The 24,078-nt window shown below is 44.7% G+C and overlaps 1 protein-coding gene across 1 annotated transcript in view; it reads right to left on the bottom strand.

Annotated features, from left to right (window-relative positions):
- Positions 1–24,078, bottom strand: part of TPO (thyroid peroxidase) — a 202,933-nt gene that overhangs the window by 134,805 nt on the left and 44,050 nt on the right. The gene's annotated exons all lie outside the window — the stretch shown is intronic.

The following is a 24,078-nucleotide window of genomic DNA, read 5'->3' on the forward strand; positions in this document are numbered from 1 at the left end:
AATCATTACATATTTACATTGATGAGATACAAACTAGTGTGCGGTGCAACCTTCCAGCAAACCAAACAGGATGCAAGAAGAGAAATATTACTTCTCTTTGGATTGTGTCAACCAGCGTTAAAACACATTTCGAAGCAGCAGATTCACACAATAAACCAAGAAGTTGGATCTATCTTCTTGCAGCTTGTTGCTTTGATCGGAAGGTTGCGCCTGTAATGCCCACTTCCAGCAGGGCAATCATCTGGCTGGGCAGCACCTCCTTAACTGTTACCTTCATGACTTTACTATAACCTTATAAGCCCTTAGGCACCACATCAGGGTCACTCCACTCAAGTTTTTCCCTTCCGTAGCAATCTCATACCATATATTGATGGCACACAGAGGAATAATGTGTACCTTCTGGTCTTCTCATATGGGACAGATAAACCACTTCTTTGACACTTAGGTTCCAAGGTCCTGGTGAGACTCAAACCTCTTCACCCTTTATAGTTAACCCCTGATGACGTCTTGTAGGATGACTGTAACCATTGAATCTATTTGCAGAAGGATGCACAGAGATTCTATATGGAATGCCATCATTAGAACGTTGGTAGATGACGTCCTTGTTGACTAGGTCAAGGGCCCACGTAAATCTTCAGCACCATGCCTAGAACACTCAAGTTACTCCTTTGATTAATAACAAACCTACATGATGTAATGTTGTATAATGTCGTTACTATTTTTCTGTTTCCATCTAGTAATAAGAATATGCATAATAGGATAAGTTTAACAAGCAGGAAAGTTTTCTGTGAAATTTATGACAAGTACATTAAATTTGGATGAAAATATAATGTGAGCCTTGATGTTGGGTGGTGGTTTTAAAGAATTGTTCTAAATAGTCAGGAGGAACATAAAACTCAGTAATGATTATAACATCATCTCTAAAGACCCCTTATTCACTCATCTCATTAACGTAGTAAAGTGTCTAATCCCTGGGAGACCAGAGGTAAACTATCTACCATCTGTTAGAGAATAGTATCCAGAAAGCGAGAGCATCCAAATTTCAGAGGAAACATCTAATAATATAATAGTTACAGATCCGTTCCCCGGTGATAAACTTTGAAAGTCTCCTAGATGTCTGAAAACTGATCTTGTAAATTTCCAGTTATTTGTAAAGTTCCTTCTTCCATATTGCTGTAAAGCTGCCGTTTTAGTGTAGGTGAAGCTTATTTATCTACCAGCCGACCTGAGTATTAACGATAGTAATTGTGCTGCTAATTAGTAATTACGATCTTGTCTTTAGGCTATTAGTAAGATACCCAGAGATAAAATGTATATGTTATTATATCGAAACTATTTCACATTTTTCATGTTAGTCTTGAGTGCTATCTAAGCAACAATACAAGATGAGAAGTCCTATTGACAGCTATCATCAATAAAGCATATTGCTTTCGAGAAACATGACAGGGCTGCATTCTGTTCCTTTTTTATGATCAAACGAAAGGTTTTGTCAGATGGCTGCCAATAACCAGAACTCTGTTTATAAGAGATGTGTGTAAGGGTTTTAATTGCCTGAGAAAGGAGTTTTTTCTTTGTATAGTTAGTAACATAGTAACATACATAGTATGCTAGGCTGAAGGGAGACAATGTCCATCTACTTCAGCCTGTTTCCAACCCCCCCCCCCCCCCTTTGTTGATCCAGAGGAAGGAAAAAAAAAACAAATGAGGCAGAAGCCGATTAGCCCATTTGGGGGAAAAAAATCCTTATGTTTCCTCCGAAACACGTTGCGTTTGGCTCTTATGTAGCCATAATAAAACATAAGCTTGGAATTCCATTTGTCAAGTCTGCCCTTGATCTGGGCCCAAGATAAGATATTAAATTTACTAATCAGTGATCCTGGATTAAAGTAAAGGGAGCTGATGTTACATTATCCTACCTGGAAAGTAAGTGGCTTAGTACCTTTTAATGGTATGTATTATTAACTGTGGCACAACCATGAGCGTTGGTTTGCAATCTTTTTTCTTTGGTTATTGGCTGCCCTTTGCTGCCAGAACTATTTGGATCTTTTGGATTATGCCTAGTGCCTTCCCATGTGGATGTCCCTTGGATGTGGTTCTCCTGATTAATTACACCAGTATTGCTTACACTGGGGAACACAATTTTTGGTGACTGAGATGTTAGAACTTTTTGGGGGTATTTTGGGGGTCATAGATTCTGGAAAAAAAATCAGTTTTTCTTCATCAGGTCTGCTTATCAAGATATGACATATGTCCATATAAATTATGGCCTTGTGGGATTTTGTGGTCTGCCCCAAGTGGATAAATCCGTCACACCAGGTGAGTCTATTTGTTTTTTCCATTTTCCTTTCCATTTTGTTTACCAGTCTGTCCTTCCTATTTGACATTGTCTGTTCTCAGATGGAACCAGGAATGTTGCTAGGGTCTAAAAAGATCAGGAGAACAAGCGCCAACACATATGTTGTCTCCCGCCCGAAAAATAATAATATTACCACCATACAGTAATTACAATACCTTTATAATGCTAGTGAATAACAAGCACTATACGAAGACCAGTATTAATAATGACACCTTCATACAAGGCCACATCATAAACACTACTATGACCACTGAATACAAACTGATCAAAGGGCTTTTCCCCTTAGAAAAAAAATCCAATAACTGGGCATGGCATAAAATAAAAAAGAGCCAATACTAACCTCTCTTAAGCCCCCCAGGAAACAGCTAAGCAGCTCCAGCTCTCACTTGCGGTATGTATGTCCAGCAGAACTCAGGTGATCAATGCAATCTTAGGCTGCAGCATCGCCATTCAAACTCCTGGTAACAGTGCTCACATCCTGGGCGCCATGATGCCAGGAGTTTAGGTGACACTGCGGCCTATAATTGGCTGCTTTGGTCACCTAATGTCTGCTTGACATGCATACCAGGATTTGGCGCCACCAAAATTTAGGCTGACATTTGACAATCATTATCAAATAATATATTTCAGTACAAGAACTGAAAGTGAATTTCCTACACCACAAACCCACCACGCATACTAGAGAAGGAGTGTCAAACTTCATTTTCATCAGCATTAGGGCATAAACAGGGCGTGATCTTGTCCCGTTTTCCGGCAGTGATAATTATGGCTGCATAATGGGACAAAATAAAACCATTGATTTCACTAGCGGGATTCTCGCCCATTATTAGTACAGGTGAGAAAAGATAGGACTAACTTCCCACTTTTTCTTTTCAAACTCGGGCACACTAGCGTGGAACTTGAATACTTCAAAAAAGCTCTTTAATGCGCAACTGCACTCTATAGCGGCGAGCGTAGTTGCACACACACCCATCTGAAGATGCCCTTAGAGCTTCTTCACACCGGTGTAAGTGCAACTACGTTAGCCGCTGTGGAGTATAGTTGCACATTCTTTTATCTTTCAAACTTTGTGCTATTCTGCTCAAGGTGGAGAGAAAATTGTGTGTAGGTAGGTCCTGCCCTATCTTTCTCATACATAATATTAAAGGGGTTTTCTGGTGAAAAATCCTATGGATGAACTATCATCAGGATAGGTCATCAATAGTTGATCGTCTGGGGTCTGCCGCTCGGGCCCCGACCGATCAGCTGTGCAGAAGCAAGCTGTCAGAGCCGCAATAACAGAGGTTGGAGCGAAAGCCTCCACGCCGACCTACCATGTAGTGGCTGGCGTTGGTAAATTCAGGCACAGCTCTCATTGAATTCAATGAGAGCTTGCGCCCGCACAGCTAATCGGTCAGGGTTCCAAGTGGAAGACCCCAGACGATCAACTATTGATGACCTATACTGATGATAGGTCATCAATAGTATTTTTGACCACAAAAGCCCTTTAACTACATGCAGGAAACATAGGGCAAGTCCTATCTTTTCTCACCTGTACTATTAACGAGCGAGAATACCGCTAGTGAAAACAAAACCAAATTTTGAGTGTGCAAAAATGTGTGCAAATATGCTCGTATAAAGGAGGCCTAATGTGTTTCTCCCCTTCCAACTCTTTAGCACTGAGCTTTCTAACTTGGAGGTGGCTAAGGTGCTCAGGTAGGGGGTCAGAGCTGTGCCACCACCTGTGAGTTGCTGAACAGAGTGGTGCAAAAGTGTGCGCTGGAGCTCAGAATCCAAGATGACGCTGCCTCCTCTGCCAAGCACTGGCTGCGTCTTTTTGGGAAAGGGAGAGCTGTTTTTTCTGCATCTGGATCTCATTGCAGGTCACATAGAGAGATATGGCGGGCTGGATTTGGCCCGCGGGCATTGAGTTCGACACATGTGTACTAGAGTCTTAGCTGCATATAAAACCTGTATTTGCAAATAAAGAGGTATAACTTGGAGCTACTGGGCATTTGCAGTGGGTATGAACGTACCTTAGCGCTGAGCCAGAGGTTGCGCTCTTTCTCATTTCTGAGAGCATTTTCTCTGCCTAAAAACCTCAATAGTCTTCTTTACAAGCATAATATACTGGTGCATTCCATGGTAACGGACAGGACACGCACACACACATTTTTTCCCTTTTTTAAAAAAATATATTTCTCCGAAACTTTAAAAATAGCTATAGGTAGTTAAACTATGCACTGTGACAAATGTATCTATGTCATACCTACCTCCTAACTTTCTATCAACTTTCTATCAATAATGACATGTGACTTTTAGTAACAGACAGGACATGCAAATGAATAGCACAATTTCTGTTCTCCTAGTTAATATATAATCAAGACTCTTTCACATTATTTTCAGTATACTCTTAAAAGATTGTCTGTTTTGTACATGTTCTGATCTGTTAGTTATGAACACCCCTGAATTATTTTTTCATATGGTAACAGACAGGACGTACAGGTAACCGACAGGACGTGTTTAAATGTAAACTTACTAAAAATAAGAATAATCTTTTCTTTTTAGATATTTTATTCAGTAACAGGTAACTGCAATATAAGACTTAAGTTAAGAACTTTTGTTGTAAATGATAACGACCATTAACTAACAGAACGATTAATTACACTTTCTTGGTAATAGAGCGGACATCTAGTTGGTGGGCTATTAATTCTACTAAAAATTACATAATATAACACATATAATAAGTTACATTGCCTCACTGGCTTATTTTTGGTCACATGTGTTAGTTAAAAACATCTATTCACTTCTATACTGAAATGCAGAATGAATAAATGTTTCTCTTCAATCTGTCAAAACATGTGGAAATACGTGGAAACTTGCACGGTCGAGTTTGAGTGCAGTATTAGATACGATTTTGTTAGAATAAATGTTTGAGAATAGCAAAATATTCTCTAAGAGTCATAAAAACATAAATCATCAAAAAATATTAACATAAATATATTTAGATTTTTTTTTTCAAAAATACCCTCTTTAAATGGAATGAGCCTACTAATATATGCAGACATATAGATAAATAAGGGCATTAAACAAATTACAGACCTACAGTACTGTGTAAAATTTTAGACAGGCGTGGAAACAATTTTGCAAGGTAAGAATGTTTTTAGAAATAGAAGGGTTAATAGTTTATTTTTGTCAGTTAACAAAATGCAAAGTGAATGAACAAAAGAGAAAACTAAATCTCATCATTATTTGGAGTAATTGCCCTTTGTCTTCAAAACAGCATCAATTCTTCAAGGTACAATTGCATACAGTTTTAGAAGGAATTCACAGACTGGAGGGCTCTGTGAGGCTATATCATCACTTTCAAGACTCCTTGTACTTCTATACACTGAAGATAGTTGTTAATGAGCTGGCTGGATGTTTGGGGTTGTCCTGCTGCAGAATAAATTTGGAGCCAATCAGACACCTACCTGATGATATTACATAATGGATAAGTATTAGAGATGAGCGAGCACCAAAATGCTCGGGTGCTCGTTACTCGGGACGAAATTATCGCGATGCTCGAGGGTTCGTTTCGAGTAACGAACCCCATTGAAGTCAATGGGCGACCCGAGCATTTTTGTATATCGCCAATGCTCGCTAAGGTTTTCATTTGTGAAAATCTGGGCAATTCAAGAAAGTGATGGGAACGACACAGCAACGGATAGGGCAGGCGAGGGGCTACATGTTGGGCTGCATCTCAAGTTCCCAGGTCCCACTATTAAGCCTCAATAGCGGCAAGAGTGCCCCCCCCCCCTCCCAACAATTTTTACTTCTGAAAAACCCTCATTAGCAATACATACCTTTGCTAAGCACCACACTACCTCCAACAAAGCACAATCACTGCCTGCATGACACTCCGCTGCCACTTCTCCTGGGTTACATGCTTATAGCCGGTTCCACTGAAAGCAATGGCCTGCCGGCGTGCGCGGGATGAATTGTCGGGAAGGGCTTAAATATAGAAGCCCTTCCCTGCAATTCATCCAGAAATGTGTAAAAATAAAAAATATATATATACTTACCTTGTCCTGCCAGACGGAGTTCAGCGCGGCCTACAGTGGGTGTGAAGGGGGTGTGAGTCAGACCTGCCCCCTGATTGGCTCAGCCTGGATGAATTGCAGGGAAGGGCTTCTATATTTAAGCCCTTCCCGACAATTCATCCCGCGCACGCCGGCAGCCCATTGCTTTCAGTGGAACCTGCTGTATTGCCGGCTCCATTGAATTCAATGGGCAAACATCGTTCTTCTCTGCCACAGCTGTTACAGCTGTGGCAGAGAAGAATGATTTGTCTTCTATATGTTCTCAATGGGTCGGCGCTGCTGCCGCCGGCCCCATTGAGCGCATATAGAGAAGAGAACAGGAATCGCAGATCGCAGATAGGTGCGATCTGCGATTTCTGACTATGGCCTAAGAAGGACCGTTGGGGTTCTTGAAGCCTAAAATAACTCCTAACGCCAGCTCCGGCATCAGCAGCACTGTCCCTGATCTCTGTCAGAATGCATCTGTGGCGAGCCGCGGGCGGGCAGATTTTAATACTCGGGTGACACCTGATCTCGCCAGCCACTCACTGCAGGGGGGTGGCATAGGGCTGGAACATCACAGGAGGAAGTTGTAATGCCTTCCCTGTCTTTCTATTGTCCAGAAAAGCGTGCTAACGTCTCAGAGATGAAAGTGAAAGTAACTCGAACATCGCGTGGTGCTCGTCTCGAGTAACGAGCATCTCGAACACCCTAATACTCGAACGAGTATCAAGCTCGGACGAGTACGCTCGCTCATCTCTAATAAGTATCTTTCTCTGTTTCTCGGCATTGAGGACACAATTAATCCTGGCCAAATCTCCAACTCCTTTTTTGAAATTCAGCCTCAAACTTGCAAGTACTCACTATCATGCTTCACTGTTGTCTGCAGACACTCATTTTTCCTCTCCAGCCCTTTGGTGAACATACTGCCTTCTCTTACAGCCAGATATTTCACATTTTGACTCATCAGTCCACAGCACCTGCTACCATTTTTCTGCACCCAGTTCCTATTTTTATGTGCATAGTTGAGTTGCTTGTAGAGATGAGCGAGCATACTCATTAAGGACAAATACTCGGGCGAGTATCGTCCTTTTTGAGTATCTGCCTGCTCGTCCGCAAAGATTCGGGTGCCGGCGGGGGGCGGCCGGGGAGAGCAGGGGTGAACGGGGTGGATCTCTCTCTCTCCCCTACCCCCCGCTCCCCCCTGCTCACTCCAGCAACCCACCACTCACCCCCGTCAGCACCCAAATCTTTGCGCTCGAGTATTTGTCCTTAATGAGTATGCTCGCTCATCTCTAGTAGCTTGGCCTTGATTCTACATCAAAGGAATGTGTTAGATTGTTCTTCTGGGACCTGTACTTCTACAGGTTTCCAGGAGCACACCTTCACTGGTGTGGAATAATTGTGATAGCTGGGAGTGAATTTCTCCAGCCAGCCATTCTCCAGTGGTCTGTTGCATATTTATACCCATCCCTCTGGAAGAGGAAACTGGTATCCCTTTACTCTAGGGTTTGCTTTCATGCATAATGTGCAGTGTGTGTCTGTGCAGGTGGCTGCACATGTGTGTGAACAGTGATGTGTTCTGTTGGGTCTGTGCAGGTGGCTAGACATTAGGTATGAACAGCTCTGTTCTGTGTTAATTGCAATCCCTGGTGTGTTGGTGTGAACTGTGTCTTGTTCTGTTTTGGATCGCTTACCATCTCTGGGCTAGTTAGGTCCTTAGGTTCCAGCGTAGGGCCGTTCCTATCGAAACAATCACCTAGCTTGCAGGCAGGTTTTCTGGGATTAGTTATATTGTTAGAGTAGGGACCCATGAGAGAACAAAGACCCTTGAAGTGGGCTCACGGGCTTAAGTATCTTGGCCAAAATACAAACTAATACCTCATACTTTTATAGCTATTTCATTTGGTTATGTGTGCAGGTATGTATGGTGCGTGTTTTAGTTGTCAGTTCAGTCATGATTTATGTTTGTCCGTGAGTCCTGTTCCCAGTTTGCAGTTCACTCTCCCTTTATTGTTCCGTGTGTGCATTTGCGCAGTATTTCTGGTTTCGAAACTAGTGTGTCCGTGCTAAGGCATGGTGCACCCATTGGACGTAACAATATGGGTTTTTGAAAACAGAAACATCTGCCACCTGAGCTGGTATTTTGAATTTGTATGTTTTTTTGGCCATAGTTCTTCCAAGAAGACTGCTTCTGGCCACACAAACTGCCCGGACAGTAGATGGGTTGACTTGGGTTCTACTGGTTTCTGAGCTGATGGCACTGATGGACATATGATTTCGAAAGAAGTAAGCATGATTTGTCTTTTATCTGCTGCACTAAGTTTCCTTCAAGTTTCCTGCCAATCTCTGCGTACATTGCCGGTTTCTTTGTTCTCCTTCAATAGAACTTGAACTGCACATCTTTAAACCCTAGTCTGCGTTGTAATTTTTGCCTGGGGAAACAACTTGCTGATGCAGTATAACTACCTTGTGTCTTGTTGCGATGTTTAGTCGTGCCATGGTGTGTGACCTAATACATGAAACTATCTTCCACAGCCTCACTTTTGTGTCTGCACCTCACCCAGTTTTTAGCTGTTTGTGTTTTCAGTTAATGACTATCATTATCAACTGTTTAGTATAACTGGTTAATCGTACACTGACTATAATCTTGCAAAATCACAGACTTTGTACAAGTGTACCTAGAAGAATTCATGCTGTTTTGAAGGTATTTATTTCAACAGGGCTTCTCAAACGATGGAAGAGCCAGGAGCAGGAACTGAGCTTCTGCCCCTTGCCACTATTTGCAATAGGAGGGGGCGATATGGGGGCAGAGCTAAGTCCCGTAGCTTAGCTCCGCCCCATCCCGTCCCTCCCATTGGAAATAGTGGCGAGGGGTGGGGAAGGGACGGGAGCTCAGTTCCTGCTCCTGGCTCTTCCATCCCCCCCCCCCCTGCAGACAAGGACACTGTATATTGGCTCAATGTGAAAACCGAGCCGATATACGGTCGTCTAAATAAGCCCTTACTTTGCAGCATTTTTCCCACACCTGCCTAAAACTTTTGCACAGTACTGTTCTTCCTGCAAAACTGCATTAGTGCAGCATCTTCTATACGCATAAATAAAAAGCATACTATTCCATAGTGCCGCAATACTGGGTATACCAAAACCTTATAAAAGCAATCAAATGATTGCATTATGAAGCTCCTTAGTGAGACTATTGTAATGCCTTGGTCTCTTAACCAAGATGCAGTCAACTTCCCTGCCCGAATCCCTTAGAATAAGCACATTATTTCTAGATAGACACTTAATGAGTCATGATCTTGTTGACATCTTCTATTCATCTGTGATGGAGACCCACACCTTTTTGTCTAATTTATCAACCCAAACTAATTTTCTAAATTAGCAGTTACAAAGGTCTCTGTGTAGTTAATTAGCCGCTGTCTCACTTATTGTCACAAAAGCCTTAAAAAGGAAATGAGTTTAAAAAAACTTAAAGTATGAGGAAGAAATAAAAATAAAAATAAAATGTAATTTCCCCAATATTTATAAATATGCATTTATTCCCTTTTTTGTATCTCATTCCAAATTTTTTAATTTCCTTTTTTCACTTTGCCTACCAGCAGGGGAATTATAATAAAGTGGAAAGAAAACTAATTAATATCTACAAATTTATGTTAAAAAAATCTGACCCTCAAGGCTACCTGGTTCCATAAAATGAATTATAAAAAGAAAATGTTAAAGTAAATTGCATGGTACAAACAACCATAATAGTTTAATATGATAAAATAAAGTGAAATAAAACAACATAAAAAAAAGATTGGACCAAACAAACAATAAGCACATGGTAAGTATTTCCAGTATAATGAATAGTAAAATATATAGCATGTAAGGAAATGAGTATCAGCAGTAATATTTCAAATCCTGTAATTGTTTTTTGCGGTGCCCTTGCGAATGAACACTTAGTCGCACTGTGCATGAGTCCGTTGCAGTACTTGTTATAACATATAATTATCTGTATATACACCTGGAATATTCAAAAAATCCCAGTTTGAGAGGTCCCTTTTTGGAGTAAGTGCTATGCTGATATATGCCATCATAAAACTAAAATGAAGCAGAAGAAAATTGCCATAATATCAATGTGTTATGACTTTCAGGTTTCCTCTTGGGTCCGGGGTGACATCAGCATGGCACCCTGGACCACATGACATGGTGGTGATTGTGCTGCGTCATTCAGCCCTGGGCACCAACGAAGTAACATGTCCCTCTGGTGTCAGCGCTGATAGGCTGGCTGTGTTGTTGTCAAAGACAGACAGCCTATCAGGTATAGTTTTAAGAGATGTAAACTGGCCCCTTAGTCTTAAAGGCACTGGTTATACTGTTGGTGTACTTGGCTTTGCAGTGCCAGAGGTAGCTTAGGGTAGACGTCAGGGATCATAGTGTTCTCTAATAGGGATTTTTGTCTGTTAAGTACTAAGGGTTTTCTAGCATCTTAGCTATGGTATGTAGTGCATTTGTTGTCTAACTATCTCAGACTAATTTCGATCTCTGTTCTGTAGTGGGGTCGCCCTTCTCAGGACGGGTGCTCCGGTTGATAGACCGGCCCGGTTTGGATGAGTCTAGCTATTTAGTTCATGTAATCCCCTGTATTTTACTGTATTCAATCTCAAAGTCTCTGACAAATCTGAAAAGACCTGTATTACTAGTTGATCCAGGCACAACAAAAGTGTTTCAGCACTTGACAGTAAAACATATTTATTTACAATTAGTTAACATGTATACATATACATTTCTACTAATTCTTAATAATTATGAAGTTTTACTGGTGAGACATTCCTGTGCTGGGCCGCTTTCTTCTGTTTCATTTGTGGATCTTCTGCACTCTGGATCTCTCCATGCTTGCCATGTTGGCTGTGTCTGATCTCTCCAGGTGACCTGACTCTTATTGGAATTTGCTAAAACTTGGCTCAACTTATGCCAGAAATCCAGTGCAACACCAGTAATAATTGTGACCCAGAATATACTGGAGTGAATTGCGCCAAATGTATTTAGAAAAGCATGCCTCTTAATAAATTTGGTGGATCTCTAGCTATATGGTGAATCTCTTGAGCCATGGTGGTCATGATCCCTTTTTACCAGCCTCTGCTCACTTTTTGAGATGTGTGGGTAGGGTACAAAAAGTTTCAGCTTCAGAACATAAATTGGTAAAATTGAATACATGAAATCCTTCTTACATTTCTCTTTAATACCCTAGATCTGGTCACAAAGTTTTCCTGCTTCAGTTCCAAATACAGTGATGTGAAAAATTACGGTATGTCGCACTGATCCATGGGGGCCCAGGAACATGGATTTCAATTTTGTGTTGTGGCCCCTGTAAGTAAAAGAGAGCAAGACCCAATTGCACAGTTGAAGAGTAGCACGTGAGACGCAGAAATCCATTTTCTGTGTTTCTCTAAGTCCCGTTGGACCGCTGCTATGACTGAAGTATGGAAAGCGTACTCGGAATGTCCTCCTTCTACTATGACAGGGACAGATCATCAAGGAAGTCATCCACTCTCTGCAGGAAAATCAGGTACCGATCTACGTTGAGAATCCCTGAAATGAACACAGGTCTGACGATGGCTTAATGCATGTATCGTAACAGAAGGAGGCAATTTCAAGTACACTTTCTTTACTTCAGCCATAGTAGTAATCCCACGGCACTTCGAGAGACAAGGCAAGAGGATTTCTGCTTCTCACATGCTACTTTTCAACATTGCAATTGGGTTTTACTCTTTATCTCTTACAGGGGTCATAAAACAAAATTGAAACTCATGTTCTGGGGCGCCCGGGGACTTATAGACTATCGTGTAGCGAATCCATGCCTTCCTATTCAAGTACACTATTTCTATTCCAATATAGCTCACCAGTATTTAGATATAGCGCTGGATAAGTCTTTTTGACTACATCCTGTATACTGTTTAAATGAAGATCCAATAATGAAGTTCCCATAAAACACATGGGGGGGGGGGGGTCCTCATTTTTTATATGACTCTACATATTCATTTGACCCAACAATAAGACTTCAGCTGTCTTGTTTAATTTCTCTATCTGCACTGACTAGGGTGAATAGAGAACAATCTAGGTAGACCAAGAGCTTTTTCTGCAGTGTCCGTCAATTTTGAATGCATCCAAAATGGAATCTATTGCATATTTATCTTTCAACAAAATATATCCAGGTATTTTTTCTTTGTCCACTTCTGACATTTTCAGTAGAAAATTTAGAAAATCATGATAATAAGCTATTGCATAATATTTTTTTGTTTTAACTGAAAAATATCTTCCTGCATGATGAAAATATAATGAGCCTTTCTTTTATTCTGTAAGTCGTTAAAAAATAAAACTGTATGCCCAAGTGAAGAACTGTATATAATTACATTGATTTATATGACAACTTCATGGTTGCACTGAACTGCTGGGAGAATATTTTTTTCCAATGTATGATATTCCTAGTAAGTAACCCCTTATTATCGAACCCTTCTGACAAACTGACAGAAAATAAGTAAAAAACTAGAGACCACTGAGACACAGATTTATGCAGCTCTAGTTTTCAAGTCTTTGTGATACTTTAGTTTGTAGAAAAAGTATCATGTTTGGAAAGGTAAAGAAAATGGAAATGTATATTAGTCGTCCATTAATGGTTTTCGCCGGTCTAAAGCTGGCCATAAACAGTAAACGTTGACCTGTCACAATGTGGACAATCAGTCATGTATGGCATCATTCATACAAATGATCCTACCAGACGCTTGCCAGACAAAACTGGCCAATGAGTAACACAGTCACATCACCAGACCACAGATTTGAGCTGCAGGAAGTTCATTTACATATTCCTTGTGCATTCTGGGTAGAGCAAAGAATTTTCACTACAATCAATAGTAACTTCACTACAATTCTTGACTTTTAGAAGTTTGGAAGTGGACCTCATTGGACAATATGGAAAAGGAGAAGAGCCATAGGAAAAGCCAAACTTCACCTGCCAGAAATGCAAGCTTGTGTCTCTACTGGAGGAAAGGTGCGTAAAGGTCTCTCTTCAGAAGAGAATAGCTACATTGAAACCTATTAAGGAAGGTGAGGACTTTCTTGACAGAGCAGAAGAAAGTCTTCAAAATTTGAAGGAAAAGAAATGTCCAGTATACCTGCAGAAGTAGAGGAATGGAAGCATGTGACCCAAAGAAGCAGGAGGATCAAGAGTCAGCCAGCACCCATACTGCTCAGGAAACAGTACCAGGTTTTTAAACAGAAAGAGAAAGAGGTACAGCAAGAAATGACTCTACCCATAAAGAACAGAGCAGTGGAGACAGAGGTACAGAGCGAAATGACTCTACCCCCAAAGAACAGAGGGGGGGAGAAAGAGGTACAGCAAGAAATTACTCTACCCTCAAAGAACTGTGTAGTAAGCACACAGAGTCCTCTTGAATGGAGAAAAAGAAGTGCTGTTGTGAAGAAGAAAAGGAGAGAGGTGGTTGTGGGGATTCCCTATTGAGTGGAATAGAGGCCACTGTTTGCAGACCTGACACCTCAAGACAGGTGTGCTGTCTTCCAGGTGCACAAATCAAAGATGTGTCTGATAGGCTGTCAAGACTCTTTAGTCCTACAAAACACCACCCATTCCTACTAATACATTGAGGGACAAATGACTCTGCAAAAAAGGACCTTGCAACTATCTTCAAGCCTTTGGAAAGATGGTGAAGGAACTAGGAGCACAGGTGGTCTTCTCATCCATCTTCCCAGTGGATGGCATGGAATAAGAAAATGTAACAAGATTCTAACAAGGTTAACAACTGGCTACGTCAATTGTGGCATTAGTAAAGATTTGGAATTCAAGACCATGGACGGAATTGCCTATACGATTGATTGCTTGCTAGAGATAGGTTATACCTTACAAAAACAGGTAAGCATATACTTGGTTGGCGCCTTGCTTCATTCATTAGGAGAACTTTAAACTAGAACAATATGGGAAGGGAAGTGAAAGGCCAGGTAAAAATATACAAGTAATTAATACATTTGAGAACCTTGCTATTGGGAGTGGAAAGAAAGAACAAAGACAAAAAATTCTGAAGGAAATTAGAGGAGCAAGAGACACTAATCACAAACTAAAATGTTTCTACACAAATGCTCGGGGCATGGGAAACAAGCAAGGAGAGCTGAAGCTCCTAACACACAAAAAAATATATGATGTCATAGGTATCACGGAAACTTGGTGGAATGATACACATGATTGGAATACAAGGTTTGAAGGATGTAACTTATTTTTTAAGAAACAGGCCTAAAAAAAGGTGAGGAGGTGTTGTGTTGTATGTTAGGGAAACATTCATCTCCACAGAGATTCAATCTTCAGAGCATGGGAGTTCTGTAGAAACTGTTTGGGTAAGAATACAAGGAGAGAACAACAGAAAGGACACCATTGTAGGCATTAATTATACAGGCCATCTGAACAAGCAGAAGATATGGATGAACTCTTTCTACATCAGATGGCCAAGCTCTCTAAAAAGCATGACAGTGATCATGGGAGATTTTACCTATCCAGACTTTTGTTGGGAATCTCTCTCAGGTAAAAGTAATGGATCCAACAAATTCTTCTGCTTTTGCTCACAACTTTATCTTCAAAAAGGTAAAAAAGAAAACAAAGGGATCTGCTATCTCAAACCTATTTCTTACTAACAGGGAGGAAATGGTTGAGAAAGTAAGAGTGGCTAGGACCTTAGAAGGCAGTGATCATGCTATCCTTGAATTGTAGATAAAAATAGGAGGAAGACCTGAAAAGACCTCAGACCTCAAGGTTGAATTTCAGAAAGGCAGAATTTAATGAACACAGAAAGAGGATAGGAAAAATCCAATGGCTGGATGTTTTTAAGGACAGAAATGTCCTAGATGGTTGAGGAATATTGCAAAATGAGATTCTTAAAGCACAATCATTAACATTTTCTAAAAGAAGGAAGAATGGGAAGCTTTTAAAAAGACCAGCATGGATGAATGCAGATCTTGCACACATGTTAAACAGGAAGAAAAACATGTTTATCAAATGGCAAGAGGGGGGAATATCTAAAGAGGAATATATAATGCAGTCTGCAGAAACTGTAGGGCTGGTGTCAGAAAAGGTAGATCTAATAATGAATTGAGGCTCGCAACAGAGGCCAAAAGCAATGAAAAAGGCCTTTGGGGTATGTCAATGGCAAAAGAAAAGTCAAAGATGCTATTTGATGCTTACAAGATGAAAATGGTGAATGGTTAAGAATGATGTTGAGAAGGCCAAACTTTTAAATTCCTATTTTGTATCTGTTTTCTCTCAAAAAGTAGATGTAACATCAACTGATCTTTTCAGTAGGTCCTTTATTCATAACAAAGCCTATATTGGCTTGAGAAAAGTGCCTCAAAAGGATTGAAACACGTTGCCTTTATGATTGTACTGCTTGTTTATTATGAATAAAGGACCTATAGTAACTTATCCAGAGTGCTTGGACCAAAACCTCCTCTGGTAAACCCAGAGTCGACATTCTCAGGAGGGGGCTTCTGCTTGTCATACCCCCCTCCTTCAGAGTAAGTGTCAATCTGGTGCTTTGTTTATATCATTTTGGTAACTACTGAACATAATCCAGGAGCGCAGTTTTTTTTCCTGACTGGCAGTGTGTCTTTTTGCATTTTCAACTCTACCATTCTAAGATTCTATAACAATTCCGAAAACAAAAGATTGTAATTGCTGAGCAGTGTACAGACTAATAGACTTTCTATTAAGCCCATACACTGATTGGAGGAGAGCAAAAAAACAGCCGATTGGACACAGAGCTGAAATGAACTGTTCTATCCCTTCATTTTAACGATCGTTGGGGATCTCAGCACCCAGACCCCACCGATCAAAACTTCTGACATGTCTCAAGTTTTTTGAAAGTTTAGTTACTTCTCAACTAGAGATGAGCGAGCACCAAAATGCTCGGGTGCTCGTTACTCGAGTCAAACTTTCCGCGATGCTCAAGGGTTCGTTTCGAGTAACGAACCCCATTGAAGTCAATGGGCGACTTGAGCATTTTTGTATATCGCCGATGCTCGCTAAGGTTTTCATTTGTGAAAATCTGGGAAATTCAAGAAAGTGATGGGATCGACACAGAAACGGATAGGGCCGGCGAGGGGCTACATGTTGGGCTGCATCTCAAGTTCCCAGGTCCCACTATTAAGCCACAATAGCGGCAAGAGTGCCCCCCCCCCTCCCAACAATTTTTACTTCTGAAAAACCCTCATTAGCAAGGCATACCTTAGCTAAGCACCACACTACCTCCAACCAAGCACAATCACTGCCTGCATGACACTCCGCTGCCACTTCTCCTGGGTTACATGCTGCCCAACCCCCCCCCCCCCCGCACGACCCAGTGTCCACAGCGCACACCAAAGTGTCCCTGCGCAGCCTTCAGCTGCCCTCATGCCACACGCTGGCCTCATAGCCACACCACCCTCATGTCTATTTATAAGTGCGTCTGCCATGAGGAGGAACTGGAGGCACACACTGCAGAGGGTTGGCAGGGCCAGGCAGCGACCCTCTTTAAAAGGGGCGGGGCGATAGCCCACAATGCTGTACAGAAGCAATGAGAACTCCAATCCTGTGCCACCTCCGTCAGGAGCTGCAAACGTGGGCATAGCAATGGGGAATCCATGTGCCACACAGTATTCATTCTGTCAAGGTGTCGCATAGCTCAATCCACACTGCAAGGGGAAAGCCGTCAGCACTCTGCCCCCTACCCAAGTCTGTCAGTGCCTTTGTGCCAGACAGGTCAAACACCGCAATGGGAACTAAGTTTGCACCAACAGCATAGGTGGGTCCTAGGAAACCCAAGACATGAACCAAAAATTGATCTGAGCGGCCAAGCATTGCAGACTTGCACCGCGCCCACGGCATAGGCCTCAGCCCACAGATTCAGCAATCCTAGGCTGGAAGCGGACTTTCACTGCACCCAGGACATAGGCCTCTGCACAAACCCTCAGCAATCGTGTACCTACAGCGGACTCCAATGCTAGCGTAGCTGTGCACGTCTCATTAGCGCTGTATTGATCCTGTAGTTCGTCCCAATGCAGTGCCCCTGATAGTAGAGCTAATGTCAGATTAAATACAGCTGGGCTTTGGCCCACACTGCATGCCCCAGTCCGACCGGGGTTCTTTATAAGTAGACACAGGCAGGTACAACTCCAGCATGGGTGGGTCCCAGGAAGCCATTTTCACAAATGAAAACCTTAGCGAGCATCGACGATATACAAAAATGCTCGAGTCGCCCATTGACTTCAAATCCCATTGCATTGCCCAGCACAGCTGAGGTAACGTCAGATAAAATGCAGGTGGGCTTCGGCCCACACTGCATGCCCCAGTCTGACCGGGGTTTTTAATACATAGACACAGGCAGGTACAAATCCCTAATGTGAAGTCTGTGTGGACCCAAAGCATGGGTGGCTCCCTGGAACCCACCGGCGGTACATAAATGTATCCCATTGCAGTGCCCTGCTCAGTAGAGCTAACGTCAGATATAATACAGGTGGGCTTCGGCCCACAGTGCATGCCCCAGTCAGACTGGTAATATGTACCTTAACAGTAACCGCATTGGTGGGAATGTGGTGGGGACTGTGAACCTAGTAGCGCGGTTTTCTTTGGTTGGTTTTCGGAATGTGGCCAGGATTAAGTGGGCCGCGGTGTGGGGATGGATGGGGGGGCACTCTTGTTGCGTCTTTAAAGGTGAAATTCTTGGACTGCCACCAGACGGACCAATGCAAAGGTATTTGCCAAGAATGTTTTCATTGTTGGAGGAGGAGGGGGATGTTTTTGAGGCACTACGTGTCCTCTCCACGTGTCCGTGGCTATATGCACCTTAACAGTAACCGCGTTGGTGGGAAATGGCCTTGCCGCCATCATGTCTTTGGGAAGCCTTCGTTTCAACACCCCAGTGACATAGCATTAGCAGCGGTATAGGCAGAGCCCAGAATTAGTAACATTTCAGCGGTAGCATTAGGGACAGGCCCCAGTAGCATATCACTAGCAGCATTATAGGGGGAGCACATATTAGTTCCATTTCAGTAGTAGTAGCAGTCCAGACAGGCCCCAGTAACAATTCCGAAGCAGCAGTATAGGGGGAGCACAGTCTTAGTTCCATTTCAGTAATAGTAGCACTCAAGACAGGCCCCAGTAACAATTCCGAAGCAGCAGTATAGGGGGAGCACAGTCTTAGTTCCATTTCAGTAATAGTAGCACTCAAGACAGGCCCCAGTAACAATTCCGAAGCAGCAGTATAGGGGGAGCGCAGTCTTAGTTCCATTTCAGTAATAGTAGCACTCAAGACAGGCCCCAGTAACAATTCCGAAGCAGCAGTATAGGGGGAGCGCAGTCTTAGTTCCATTTCAGTAATAGTAGCATTTAAGACAGGCCCCAGTAACAATTCCGAAGCAGCAGTATAGGGGGAGCACAGTATTAGTTCCATTTCAGTAGTAGTAGCAGTCAAGGCAGGCCACAGTAACATTCCCGTTGCAGCAGTTTAGGGAGATAACAGTCTCTTTCACATTTCAGTAGTTGCAGTATAGACAAGGCCCCAGTTACATTTATGTAGCAAAAGTGTAGGCCAACCCCACACACCATGCTGTACCATGAGTGCAGGCGAAGCCCATAAAAATTACTAGGATTACACTGTAGGCGAGGGCCCCAGAAAATTGGTGTACCAACAGTACAAATGTACCTCAGAAAAATTGTCCATGCCCAACAAGAGGGCAGGTGAAACCCATTAATCGCTTTGGTTACTGTGGCTTAATTTATAACTAGGCCTGGAGGCAGCCCAGTTAAAATAAAAATTGGTTCAGGTGAAAGTTTCAACGCTTTAATGAGAATTGAAACGTATAAACATTGTTTACAAAAGGAATATGACTGAGCCTTGTGGGCCTAAGAAAAATTGCCCGTTCGGTGTGATTACGTGAGGTTTCAGGAGGAGGAGCAGGAGGAGGAGGATGAATATAATACACAGATTGATGAAGCTAAAAGGTCCCCGTTTTTTATGGTGATAGAGAACGATGCTTCCATCCGCGGGTGCAGCCTACGTATTGTTTAGGTACTGCTGCTGTCCGCTGGTGGAGAAGAGAAGTCTGGGGAAATCCAGGCTTTGTTCATCTTTATGAGTGTAAGCCTGTCGGCACTGTCAGTTGACAGGCGGGTACGCTTATCTGTGATGATTCCCCCAGCCGCACTAAACACCCTCTCTGACAAGACGCTAGCCGCAGGACAAGCAAGCACCTCCAGGGCATACAGGGCGAGTTTAGGCCACATGTCCAGCTTCGACACCCAGTAGTTGTAGGGAGCAGAGGCGTCACGGAGGACGGTCGTGCAATCGGCTACGTACTCCCTCACCATCCTTTTACAGTGCTCCCGCCGACTCAGCCTTGACTGGGGAGCGGTGACACAGTCTTGCTGGGGAGCCATAAAGCTGTCAAAGGCCTTGGAGAGTGTTCCCCTGCCTGCGCTTTACATGCTACCTGATCTCCGCGCCTCCCCTGCTACCTGGCCCTCGGAACTGCGCCCTCTGCCACTAGCGCTGTCGGATGGGAATTTTACCATCAGTTTGTCCGCCAGGGTCCTGTGGTATAGCATCACGCTCGAACCCATTTCCTCTTCGGGTATGAGAGTTGAAAGTTTCTCCTTATACCGTGGGTCGAGCAGTGTGTACACCCAGTAATCCGTAGTGGCCAGAATGCGTGTAACGCGAGGGTCACGAGAAAGGCATCCTAACATGAAGTCAGCCATGTGTGCCAGGGTACCTGTACGCAACACATGGTTGTCCTCACTGGTGTCTGCCAACCAGGCCCACTCTTCTGTAAAGAATTGAGGAGGCTGACTCCCACTACGCCGCCCATGTTGGAGTTGGTATTCCACTATAGCTCTACGCTGCTCATAGAGCCTGGCCAACATGTGGAGCGTAGAGTTCCACCGTGTGGGCACGTCGCACAGCAGTCGGTGCACTGGCAGATTAAACCGATGTTGCAGGATTCGCAGTCTGGCAGCGTCCATCTTGGACTTGCGGAAATGTGCGCTGACCCGGCGCACCTTTCCGAGCAGGTCTGACAAGCGTGGGTAGCTTTTCAGAAACTGCTGAACCACCAAATTAAAGACGTGGGCCAGGCATGGCACGTGCGTGAGGCTGCTGAGCTGCAGAGCTGCCACCAGGTTACGGCTGTGGTCACACACGACCATGCCCGGTTGGAGGCTCAGCGGCGAAAGCCAGCGGTCGGTCTGCTCTGTCAGACCCTGCAGCAGTTCGTGGGCCGTGTGCCTCTTCTCTCCTAAGCTGAGTAGTTTCAGCACGGCCTGCTGACGCTTGCCCACCGCTGTGCTGCCACGCCACGCGACACCGACTGCTGGCGACGTGCTGCTGCTGACACATCTTGATTGCGAGACAGAGGTTGCATAGGAGGAGGAGGGTGGTTTAGTGGAGGAAGCATACACCGCCGCAGATACCAGCAACGAGCTGGGGCCCGCAATTCTGGGGGTGGGTAGGACGTGAGCGGTCCCAGGCTCTGACTCAGTCCCAGCCTCCACTAAATTCACCCAATGTGCCGTCAGGGAGATATAGTGGCCTTGCCCGCCTGTGCTTGTCCACGTGTCCGTTGTTAAGTGGACCTTGCCAGTAACCGCGTTGGTGAGGGTGCGTACAATGTTGCGGGAGACGGGGTCGTGCAGGGCTGGGACGGCACATCGGGAAAAGTAGTGGCGACTGGGAACCGAGTAGCGCAGGGCCACTGCCGCCATCATGTTTTTGAAAGCCTCCGTTTCCACAAGCCTATATGGCAGCATCTCCTGGCTGATCAATTTGGCTATGTGCACGTTTAACGCTTGAGCGTGTGGGTGCGTGGTGGCGTACTTGCGCTTGCGCTCAAACAGTTGCGCTAGCGACGGCTGGACGCTGCGCTGAGAGACATTGCTGGATGGGGCCGAGGACAGCGGAGGTGAGCGTGTGGGTGCAGGCCGGGAGACGGTCATGCCTGTGTCCTGAGAGGGGGTTGGATCTCAGTGGCAGGTTGGGGCACAGGGGGAGAGGCAGTGGTGCAAACCGAAGGCGGTAAATGGCCTTCGTCCCACCTTGTGGGGTGCTTGGCCATCATATGCCTGCGCATGCTGGTGGTGGTGGCTCCCCGGCTGATCTTGGCGCGACAAACCTTGCACACCACAGTTCGTCGGTCGTCTGCACTCTCAGTGAAAAACTGCCAGACCTTTGAGCACCTCGGCCTCTGCAGGGTGGCATGGCGCGAGGGGGCGCTTTGGGAAACAGTTGGTGGATTATTCGGTCTGGCCCTGCCTCTACCCCTGGCCACCGCACTGCCTCTTCCAACCTGCCCTGCTGCTGCACTTGCCTCCCCCTCTGAAGACCTGTCCTCAGTAGGCGTAGCAAACCAGGCGGGGTCAGTCACCTCATCGTCCTGCTGCTCTTCCTCCGAATCCTCTGTGCGCTCCTCCCTCGGACTTACTGCCCTTACTACTACCTGACTGATAGACAATAGAGATGAACGAACGTGCTCGGCCACGCCCCTTTTTCGCCCGAATACCGCGATTTCCGAGTACTTCCGTACTCGGGCGAAAAAATTCGGGGGGCGCCGTGGCGGCACGGGGGGTAGCAGTGGGGAGTGGGGGGGGGAGAGGGAGAGAGAGAGGGCTCCCCCCTGTTCCCCGCTGCTACCCCCCGCACCGCCACGCCTCTCCCCGCCCCCCGGCGCCCCCCGAATCTTTTCACCCGAGTACTGAAGTACTCGAAAATGGCGGTACTCGGGTGCGTAAGTACTCGAAACGAGTACGTTCGCTCATCTCTATTAGACAACTATGTCTCATCGTCATCGTCCTCCTCACCCACTGAAAGCTCTTGAGACAGTTGCCGGAAGTCCCCAGCCTCATCCCCCGGACCCCGGGAACTTTCCAAAGGTTGGGCATCGATCACGATAAACTCCTCTGGTGGGAGAGGAACCATTGCTGCCCAATCTCGGCAGGGGCCCGAGAACAGTTCCTGCGAGTCTGCCTGCTCCTCAGAATGTGTCATTTTCATGGAGTGAGGAGGCTGGGAGGAAGGAGGAGCAGCAGCCAGAGGATTCTGAGTTGCAGCTGTGGACGGCGTCGAAGACTGGGTGGTTGATAGATTGCTGGATGCACTTTCTGCCATCCACGACAGGACCTGCTCACACTGCTCAGTTTCTAATAAAGGTCTACCGCGTGGACCCATTAATTGTGAGATGAATCTGGGGACCCCAGAAACTTGCCTCTCTCCTAATCCCGCAGCAGTCGGCTGCAATACACCTGGATCAGGAGCTTGGCCTGTGCCCACACCCTGACTTGGGCCTCCGCGTCCTCGCCCCCGTCCACGTCCTCTAGGCCTACCCCTACGCCTCAGCATGGTGTATTACGAGAAGAGCAGAAACAGAACGCTGTAATTAAATGTGCCGCTTATTGGCCTGTGGTTGGAGGCTGACTGAGCTTACGGAACGCACAGCAGAGCCAGGAAACAATTATGCGCAAGGCTGGGTATTAATCACCGACTACTCCCCCCAGCAGAGACGCAGTAAACTGAAGACAGTGACAGGCAGGCCAAATATAGTATATTTTTAAACTTTTTGGGAAAAAGCCCACTGCCTCTGATAGACACTGTATTTCGATTTCCCTGTTGGAGGCTGACTTTGCTTATGGAACGCACAGCAGAGCCAGGAAACAATTATGCGCAAGGCTGGGTATTAATCAGCGACTACTCCCCCCAGCAGAGACGCAGTAAACTGAAGACAGTGACAGGCAGGCCAAATATAGTATATTTTTACACATTTTGGGAAAAAGCCCACTGCCTATATAGCCAGTATACCTCTTTCCCTGCCTCACCAGTACTGCCCCTATACTCTGTAAAATGACTGCAGACTGCGGACGCTATGGTCTGCACGCCCGATATACAAAAAAAAAAAATTGTGCAACACTGCTAAAAGCAGCCTCAACAGTACTGCACACGGTCAGATGTGGCCCTAAGAAGGACCGTTGGGGTTCTTGAAGATGAATATAACACCTAACACTCTCCCTATAGCAGCTACAGCAAGACAGCACTTTCCCTGATCTCTGTCAGCATGCATCTGTGGCGAGCCGCGGGCGGGGCAGATTTAAATACTTGGGTGTCATCTGATCTCCCCAGCCACTCACTGCAGGGGGGTGGGATAGGGCTGGAATGTCACAGGAGGAAGATGTTATGCCTTCCCTGTGTTTCTATTGGCCAGAAAAGCGCGCAAATTTCTCAGTGAACGAAATGTAATGGAGTCGAGCACCACATGGTGCTCGTCTCGAGTAACGAGCATCTCGAACACCCTAATACTCGAACGAGTATCAAGCTTGGACGAGTACACTCGCTCATCTCTATTCTCAACCACTTCATTAAGGATCTGCTTTATAACCCTCTGTGATACATCCTAGGTCACCCCCTGGCTTTCTGTGAGGCCAGGCTTGCTGGCTCATAACCATACACTACCTCCCCTAGACACACTTAAACTCACTCACTACAATAAGCATTAACCTATGTATCACTAGCAACAGATCACCTTCAAAGCCCATGCTCTAAATTCCACTGCAACAAAAAAAAACACCAGACTGAACAGGTCACTCACTACCTTCCTCAAGTTTAACCCACCCAAGTACATTGA

The sequence above is a fragment of the Eleutherodactylus coqui genome, chromosome 1 (genome assembly GCF_035609145.1).
Source record: "Eleutherodactylus coqui strain aEleCoq1 chromosome 1, aEleCoq1.hap1, whole genome shotgun sequence".
Lineage (NCBI taxonomy): Eukaryota > Metazoa > Chordata > Amphibia > Anura > Eleutherodactylidae > Eleutherodactylus > Eleutherodactylus coqui.